The sequence below is a fragment of the Saccostrea cucullata genome, unplaced genomic scaffold (genome assembly GCF_032062105.1).
Source record: "Saccostrea cucullata isolate Sc308-1 unplaced genomic scaffold, CSIRO_AGI_Scuc_v1 ctg720, whole genome shotgun sequence".
In the NCBI taxonomy this organism is placed as follows: Eukaryota; Metazoa; Mollusca; class Bivalvia; order Ostreida; family Ostreidae; genus Saccostrea; species Saccostrea cuccullata.
The window spans coordinates 157,421-165,967 of record NW_026923311.1 but is presented as its reverse complement, the minus strand read 5'-3'; the positions used below and the strand labels follow the sequence as shown (position 1 = coordinate 165,967).

At 36.2% G+C, this 8,547-nt stretch overlaps 1 long non-coding RNA gene across 1 annotated transcript; it reads right to left on the bottom strand.

The window, feature by feature from the left end:
• Positions 1-2,035: 2,035 nt before the first annotated feature.
• Positions 2,036-6,374, bottom strand: LOC134263713 (uncharacterized). Its single transcript, XR_009991336.1, has 3 exons — positions 6,269-6,374; positions 2,438-2,523; positions 2,036-2,335 (listed from the first exon to the last, which is right to left on the bottom strand). It is a non-coding gene; the product is annotated as an uncharacterized LOC134263713 (long non-coding RNA).
• Between the last annotated feature and the right edge of the window lie 2,173 nt (positions 6,375-8,547).

Genomic DNA, 8,547 nt, shown 5'->3' with positions numbered 1-8,547 from the left:
GTCATCTCGTCTTCCTCTGTTGGTCAACCCTGCTCCTCCATCGTTGTTCCTCTTCCGAGTCCCTGAAAGTATTAAACTGGCACAATGTTAGTAAAACTTCAAAAGAATGCAACAAATCATGAAAAGTTACTTACCACTTTGGGCCATGTTGGTTGCTGCATAGAGATGGGAAATGGACTTGACATCTTGTCTTTTGCTGTTGGTCGACCTTGCTCCTCCATCGTTGTTCCTCTTCCGAGTCCCTGAAAGTATAAAACTGGCACAATGTTAGTAAAACTTCAAAAGAATGCAACAAATCAAGAAAAGTTACTTACCACTTTGGGCCAAGTTGGCTGCTGTATAGAGATGGGAAATGGACTTTTCATCTCGTCTTCCTCTGTTGGTCGACCTTGCTCCTCCATCGTTGTTCCTCTTCCGAGTCCCTGAAAGTATAAAACTGGCACAATGTTAGTAAAACTTCAAAAGAATGCAACAAATCATGAAAAGTTACTTACCACTTTGGGCCATGTTGGCTGCTGTATAGAGATGGGAAATGGACTAGTCATCTCGTCTTCCTCTGTTGGTCGACCCTGCTCCTCCATCGTTGTTCCTCTTCCCAGTCCCTGAAAGTATAAAACTGGCACAATGTTAGTAAAACTTCAAAAGAATGCAACAAATCACGAAAAGTTACTTACCACTTTGGGCCATGTTGGCTGCTGTATAGAGATGGGAAATGGACTTGTCATTTCGTCTTCCTCTGTAGGTCGACCTTGCTTCTCCATCGTTGTTCCTCTTCCGAGTCCCTGAAAGTATAAAACTGGCACAATGTTAGTAAAACTTCAAAAGAATGCAACAAATCACGAAAAGTTACTTACCACTTTGGGCCATGTTGGCTGCTGTACAGAGATGGGAAATGGACTCGCCATCGTCTTCCTCTGCTGGTCGACCTTGCTCCTCCATCGTTGTTCCTCTTCCGAGTCCCTAAAAGTATAAAACTGGCACAATGTTAGTAAAACTTCAAAAGAATGCAACAAATCACGAAAAGTTACTTACCACTTTGGGCCATGTTGGTTGCTGTATAGAGATGGGAAATGGACTTTTCATCTCGTCTTCCTCTGTTGGTCGACCCTGCTCCTCCATCGTTGTTCCTCTTCCCAGTCCCTGAAAGTATAAAACTGGCACAATGTTAGTAAAACGTCAAAAGAATGCAACAAATCACGAAAAGTTACTTACCACTTTGGGTCATGTTGGTTGCTGTATAGAGATGGGAAATGGACTCGTCATTTCGTCTTCCTCTGTTGGTCGACCCTGCTCCTCCATCTTTGTTCCTCTTCCGAGTCCCTGAAAGTATAAAACTGGCACAATGTTAGTAAAACTTCAAAAGAATGCAACAAATCACGAAAAGTTACTTACCACTTTTGGCCATGTTGGCTGCTGTATAGAGATGGGAAATGGACTCGTCATCTCGTCTTCCTCTGTTGGTCGACCTTGCTCCTCCATCGTTGTTCCTCTTCTGAGTCCCTGAAAGTATAAAACTGGCACAATGTTAGTAAAACTTCAAAAGAATGCAACAAATCACGAAAAGTTACTTACCACTTTGGGCCAAGTGGGCTGCTGTATACAGATGGGAAATGGACTCGTCATCTCGTCTTCCTCTGTTGGTCGACCTTGCTCCTCCATCGTTGTTCCTCTTCCGAGTCCCTGAAAGTATAAAACTGGCACAATGTTAGTAAAACTTCAAAAGAATGCAACAAATCACGAAAAGTTACTTACCACTTTGGGCCATGTTGGCTGCTGTACAGAGATGGGAAATGGACTCGTCATCTCGTCTTCCTCTGTTGGTCGACCTTGCTCCTCCATCGTTGTTCCTCTTCCGAGTCCCTGAAAGTATAAAACTGGCACAATGTTAGTAAAACTTCAAAAGAATGCAACAAATCACGAAAAGTTACTTACCACTTTGGGCCATGTTGGCTGCTGTATAGAGATGGGAAATGGACTCGTCATCTCATCTTCCTCTGTTGGTCGACCTTGCTCCTCCATCGTTGTTCCTCATCGGAGTCCCTGAAAGTATAAACTGGCACAAGATTAGTAAGACTTCAAAACAATGCAACAAATCACAAAAATTCAAGTGAATAAAATCAGTACAACACAATTCGTTGAAAAATCAAAAAACAATGACAGTGAATTCAGGAAGACGAATGCGGGGGAAAGGGAAGGGGATGGTTAGTTATGTTAGAGTCAGCAGGGGGAAGGGGAAAGAAGGGAGAAAATCAAAAATACTTCCATATAAGCTTCCTTTGCTGTTGCTGTGGCTTCTGGTGATGTTTCTTCTGAACTGTCTCAGCATTTCTGCTTCCTGTCAATTCAAAATCAATAGGTCAAAGCCTGACAAAGCCAACATCAATTGGAAAGCCAAAATACTTGGAAAAGGTACAAAGAGGTCAAGTATGAATCTTACCCCATTTTCTGCTCATGAATGCTGTTAAATGGGAAAGGGACTGCTCCTCACTTCAGGATCCTGGTCAGCCTCAAATTTCTTCTGCTCTTATAAAGAGAAAACAGACACATCATAGGGGAGACACTCTCATTTCACATGAAGTATGAAACTTCATATAAAAGCATAGATAATCAAAGATTATGAAGCTCACCTCGTCGAATGTTATCAGTTTAAGTAATGCAAATCTCACATCATATTTCCTTAACAGTTAGTATTTATCCTGACAACAATATTCAAGCAAATTCTGTTTAAATAGGTTTTAAAGTTTGTTGAGGATTGACATTTTTCAAATACTTGAACCTGGTCACTCGTTTGAAGAATGCAGGTGAGATCCAGCATCCGAAGCAAGTTTCAAATGTCCATCTTTAGATGCATTATCCATGCAAGTTTGGTCAGGTTAGAGCTGAGTTGGGAATAATTTCATCACTCATCTGGAAAAAGTAGGTCAGATCAAGCATCCGAAGCAAGTCTGGTAGTGTCCATTCCTAAATGCATCATCCATGCAATTTTGGTCCAGGTACGACTTATACTTACTAGAACATGGACTTGCTCCTAAAACTCTACCATGGCACAAATGTTAACCCTGAGGCTAGTGTCAGGGTATAGCATAACTACATCTTGACTTTGTTGAGGTAAGTTCAAAATAAAGCTTTAAGGTAAAAAAATTTTTTGCATTTGAATAACCTTCATCAATATCTCTAATTTGATTGTGATCATTCAACAGGTTAATAGTTATATTAGAATTACTATTTCCAAATACTGTAGAAGTACTTTTTTCCGCGGGGTATTAATTTACGCTATGTACGCGGTTACAAATTTTCCGCGGAAATTTGTCCAATCATACTTAATATAAATGTAAGGCAAATAGTGACAGTCTAAGAAATCCGCGTAATTTTCTACCCGCGGATTAATTAGAAATTGAGATTCCGCGGAATTATGACCCCGTGGAAAAAAGTACGTCTACAGTATTTCCTTGCTCCAAAAATTTTGACTCTTTCACTCATTCATAAAATGTAGGTTGGATTCAGAATCTAAAGCAAGCCTGGTAATGGATCCATGGAAGATTGGTCAAAATAGGCCTTATAGTTACTTGGAAATGAGACTAGCTCAAAAAACTTTTAACTTAGTCACTCATATTAAAAATAAAGGCCAGATTCAGCATCCGAGGCAAGCCTGGTAGTGTACTTCCATATATTTTATTTTGGATGTACATGTTTGATTCTTGTAAGTTTGGTCAAAATACTTGGAAATGACACCTGCTTCAAAAACATTAACCTGATCATTCTTTTAAATTAGCTGAAATTGTAGTCTCTGAAACCCTGGTTGGTACAATGAAACATACTTGAAGCATCTTACATGCATCCCTTAGGGGCTAGGGCATAGATGTACTTAAAAAGAAGTCTGCTCCAAAAACTTTCATCTGGGACACCAACACTTGCACTGATCCCATGGATGTTACTAACATTCCTGTCCACTTCATATTGGTGAGCAAAAAAATGATTAAAATGCATATTTTTTATTCCATCTCTGATTTGATGAATAAATTTATGCAAGTAAAATGTCATGCCGACAACCTCACCACTTGACTTCCAGCAGAATCTGGAAAGGGGGCAAAACATCAATTGGCTGGGCTATTCCATTTGAGAAAAAAGTGACATTTGGTTGAAATTAAAAAAAAAACAATAATTTTGTCATTTTTCTATTTATGTAAATAAATAATAGTTTATCTTTTATTTGCAAGGTACTCATTGACTTTTTTTCTTGCATATGATGTATTAAGGTACAGGGAGTACCTCCCTCTTTTTCAAAAGGGAGGGGAGTTTAGTGTGGTATGAGTGTGTGCAGGTATGTGTTAACTTGACACTGTGTGCGATGCACAAGTGTGAGTAAGTTGTCGTCTGTTGTGCATGGTGGTGTGTAGATCTAGTCACTTGTATTGCAGGAGAGATTGCGTATTATAATATCGTATACTCGATTCTCATTATATCGCGGGTTTCATTGTATCGCGGTATATTCAAAAAAGTCAGATACATAGCTCATTTGCTTTTTGTGTAAAAAACTATGAGTCTGTCATCTGAAATTAAATTTTTGAGATGATTAAAAACTATGGAACATGCGTTGGAAAAAAAATTATTCAAATAAAACGTAATTTTAAAGAAATCCATCCCCGTTTTTATTATTTTTAGCCCACTGAGTTTATAATCTAGTAAAATCCATGTAAAGTTCATGTTTGAAAGTCTTTAGTTCGTATAATTGTTTATTTTCTTATGTAAAATTACATGGTAAAATAAAAAATAAGAATTGAAGTCCATGTCAACGTCAAGGTTCCATGTTCTCCCATACCGCGATACTATGAGACTCTCCAATTTAGGAGGTAAATAAGACTTCCTGTTTTAAAAATAGACTACAAATTAAACGATGCAAGCTCCGGAAGTAATTTGATACTAAAAAGTTAGGCCATAGTTTGGTTTGTGAATATCATTTGATGAAAGTTAGATTTAAAAAATCGAATTACACTTTTTTATGCAAAAGTTTTAAGTACCGCGATATAATGAGACACCTGTATAAGTCTTGTATGATTAATGCTGAAAACAAATATAAACAATTACTATCATTGTCAGTTTATACATACAATACTTCAACATTCACTCAATCAGTATTTGGAGCACGTCGTTTATATATTTATTTGAACATCAATTAGATTATACATTACAGAGTCCAAATATTTTATAACCAAATTTTGTTTGTTTTGATTGTCTGTTGGAAATTTTCTTTGGTGAAATTGGGAAAACACATACTTTTTGCCATTATGAATGGAGCAAAAAACAGGCCCCTTCGACACCCTAAAAATGCCTGTCAGTAAAAATATTTGCATTATCAATACACAGTCTATTCAGGGCAAAGTTAACCCCACTTAGGATCTGATGTCCCAAACTTATGCAGAGTCTAAAAGCACAATACATTTTCAAACGATATTTCACTTTCTTGTTTTATGGATTAATTCACCTGTAGGTTTTAAGCTGTCCCTTTCCGCAGCTTAAAAATACTTTATCAACGTTTTATTAATACGTGCATCTGAATCTGACAAATGTTATTTCAAATAATGTTAACTGTTTTCCCCAACCAACTCACCTGACCGTCCACTGACGCCAAATTTGCTGTTCGCGCCACATGTCAAAATTTAAAACTCACAATTTCGATCCCGATGCAAATAAATTACAAATGCATGCAAGAAACAAATAATAAATTTATGTATTAATCCCCCAATTATAAAACAATTTTAGCAATTAATCTAGAATATGCTCTACCTCTGGGCAGGACAAAATATTTATGTCTCAAACCTGTCTTGTTATATAAGCGATATTGCTAGGTTACTGGAAAGGAGGGGGGGGGTCTGAGATAATTTTTTTTTAAAGAAATAAATGCGTTTCAATTTTTCATGTATTCGGTTGATTTTTATGGATTCTATTGCATTTTGAAAATGTGAAAAACCTCTTAACCGAAAGCCTTTTTTTTTTATTTTAATGCATATTTACAAGATTAGATGCGACGAATATATCCTGTCCTATTTATTCCCTTGTAACTACATTTCCCCTAAAATTGCAGACTATTTTGTGTCATTTGTAAAACTATCTACAGCTGTCTAAGGATATCTGGAAGTTATATCGTTTGACCACTGACCAGGGAAAATACCCTTTGAAAATGGCGGGGATGTCAAAATATACAACCTTCCTCAGAGAAATTAAACAAATTCTTAAACATTTTTTATTACAACAGCTTTAGAATATTTACCTCAATTTTTGATCATCTCTGGGCTCCTGTAATGCACTTTCGACTGAAAAATGTAATGAACTGATCTGAAAGTCGGCTGCGCAGTTACCTGTTACTGCTTTGTGAATTCAGTTGTGAATTATGTTCAAACATCATGCTCACGTGATTTAATTATGTATTCATCATTCATTACTCTACTGCGGTCATTAAATCGTGAAATGTGTATAAACTAACGCTGCGTGCCAAAATGATGTTGATTCTTTGAAACAATTATGTACATTTATTTCTAAAATTAATAGTATTGTCTGTTCTCCTTAACTTTCACCTTCTGCTTGACCCACTGTATTATATGTATATATGTTTTATATGTTTTTGTACCTCATGTACCATTTAATACATGGTTTTGAGTGAATAAATTGAATTGAATTGAATTGCCAGTACACAATTTTTTTGTTACATGTATATTGTAAATTTCAACAGAAAATCTTGTGCGTGGGTATTTTAATAAACTTTTTAAAATTACAGTCATGAATTACATTTATTAAATAATATACAGGTATAAACATACATTGTAGACGGTAAAATATTCATGAATATACATTGTACTTTAATATATAGGGTATATCAATCTATAATTGCTTGCATGCTTATTTTGAGTGCAGAATACCAAATTATAATTATATTAAATTTCAAGATTAAAAGCATGGCCTACACTCCCAATCATAGTAGGACAGAATAAATAAGCCAAGATTTTTCCTCAAATTCAATTTTTCTGAAACTTTGATATTTTGTTCTAGGATACAAAATCTCTCTTTATATATGATATGAAAGAAATTCAACCACACATTTTTTGCCCACATAGTCTGAAATATGGCCTATCATTTAGTAAAAAAAAGTATTTCTTAAAAAAAAAAGTGGTCCATCCGGGACCTGAACTCAGGACTTCTCACATGCGAAGCGAGAAACATACCACATACATGTAGATATTCATGTTCGGTATTGTCAAAATTTTACACAATCCATGGTGTTTGATTTATTTAGCCTTTATTAAACAGTTCTAATAGATGTAATAAGAACAAAATGTCCGCCGAGAACCTGTTTTATACGCAATAACTCTCCTCATGCCCCTTTGCTAAAAATAGCGACATGTAATACTATAAATACTAGTAAAACAAACGGGGCGGGCACTTTGAGAGGGGTGAGAGAGGTCCTAGGGAGTTTTGGTATAAAATTACATATCATAAGGTCAAAATCTTCTTGAAATATCGCCCGGAAATGATAGTGTTACACACAGACAGAATGTATAAATACGACCTTGAACTTTGACCTTTTGACCTCAAAATCAATAGGGGTCTTCATTAGGCCACAGGGAGTTGCTACGTAAAATTTCATTGCAACAGCTCAAATTGTTCTAGAGATATCGTGTGGAAACGAAAGTGTTACAACAGACAGAATTTGCTTATTTATGACCTTCACCTTTGACCTTTTGACCTCAAAATCAATAGGGGTCTTCTTTAGTCCATAGGGAGTTGCTATTCTAAATTTCATTGCAAAAGCTCCAAGGGTTCTCGAGATATCGTGTGGAAACGAAAGCGTTACAGACAGGTCTACAGAAAGACGGACGGACAAACCCAAATTAATATCCCCCACTTTTCAACCGGGGGACAAAAATACGAATTGGTGAAAAATTAATGGCATCTTTTAATTTTTTTTCTCAAGAACCACTAGACCAGGCTCCAAGGCCATAAATTGAGTACAGACTAAATCATAGTTTATATTAATTGCATTTTGCTGGGATAATGTTTGGTTTTTATCTTTTTTTGCATATTTATGTATAGCTAACTGTTCATCATGACATTCTGTGACAATTTTTACCTGAATAAAGTAAAACATAATTAATTAAGACTTGTAAATTAAGGCTGATCAATATATATGTCTGAACCGCAAAAGAGAATGTGATTCTTTATTGCAGAACAAACGAAAATTATTGAGTAAAATGTTTCTATTTGTAATACAAGTACATGTACATATTTATGCCACCCTTCGAAGAAATGAGAGAATATTGATTTGGTGTTTGTCTGTCTCTCTGTCGGTCCACCAACAGTTTCCGTTCATTTTCTTCGCAGATGTTGCACGTACTGAAATGAAATTTGGAATAAAGATTTATCGTGAGGACGTCTAGGTTAGGTTTGTTTTGGGTACGATCAAGCAATTTTTGACAGAGTTATGCCCCTTGGACTTACTGTAGGAAAATTTGATTCTTTTTGCAGTTTTTGTTCATTTTCCTAGAAGAAGTTGCA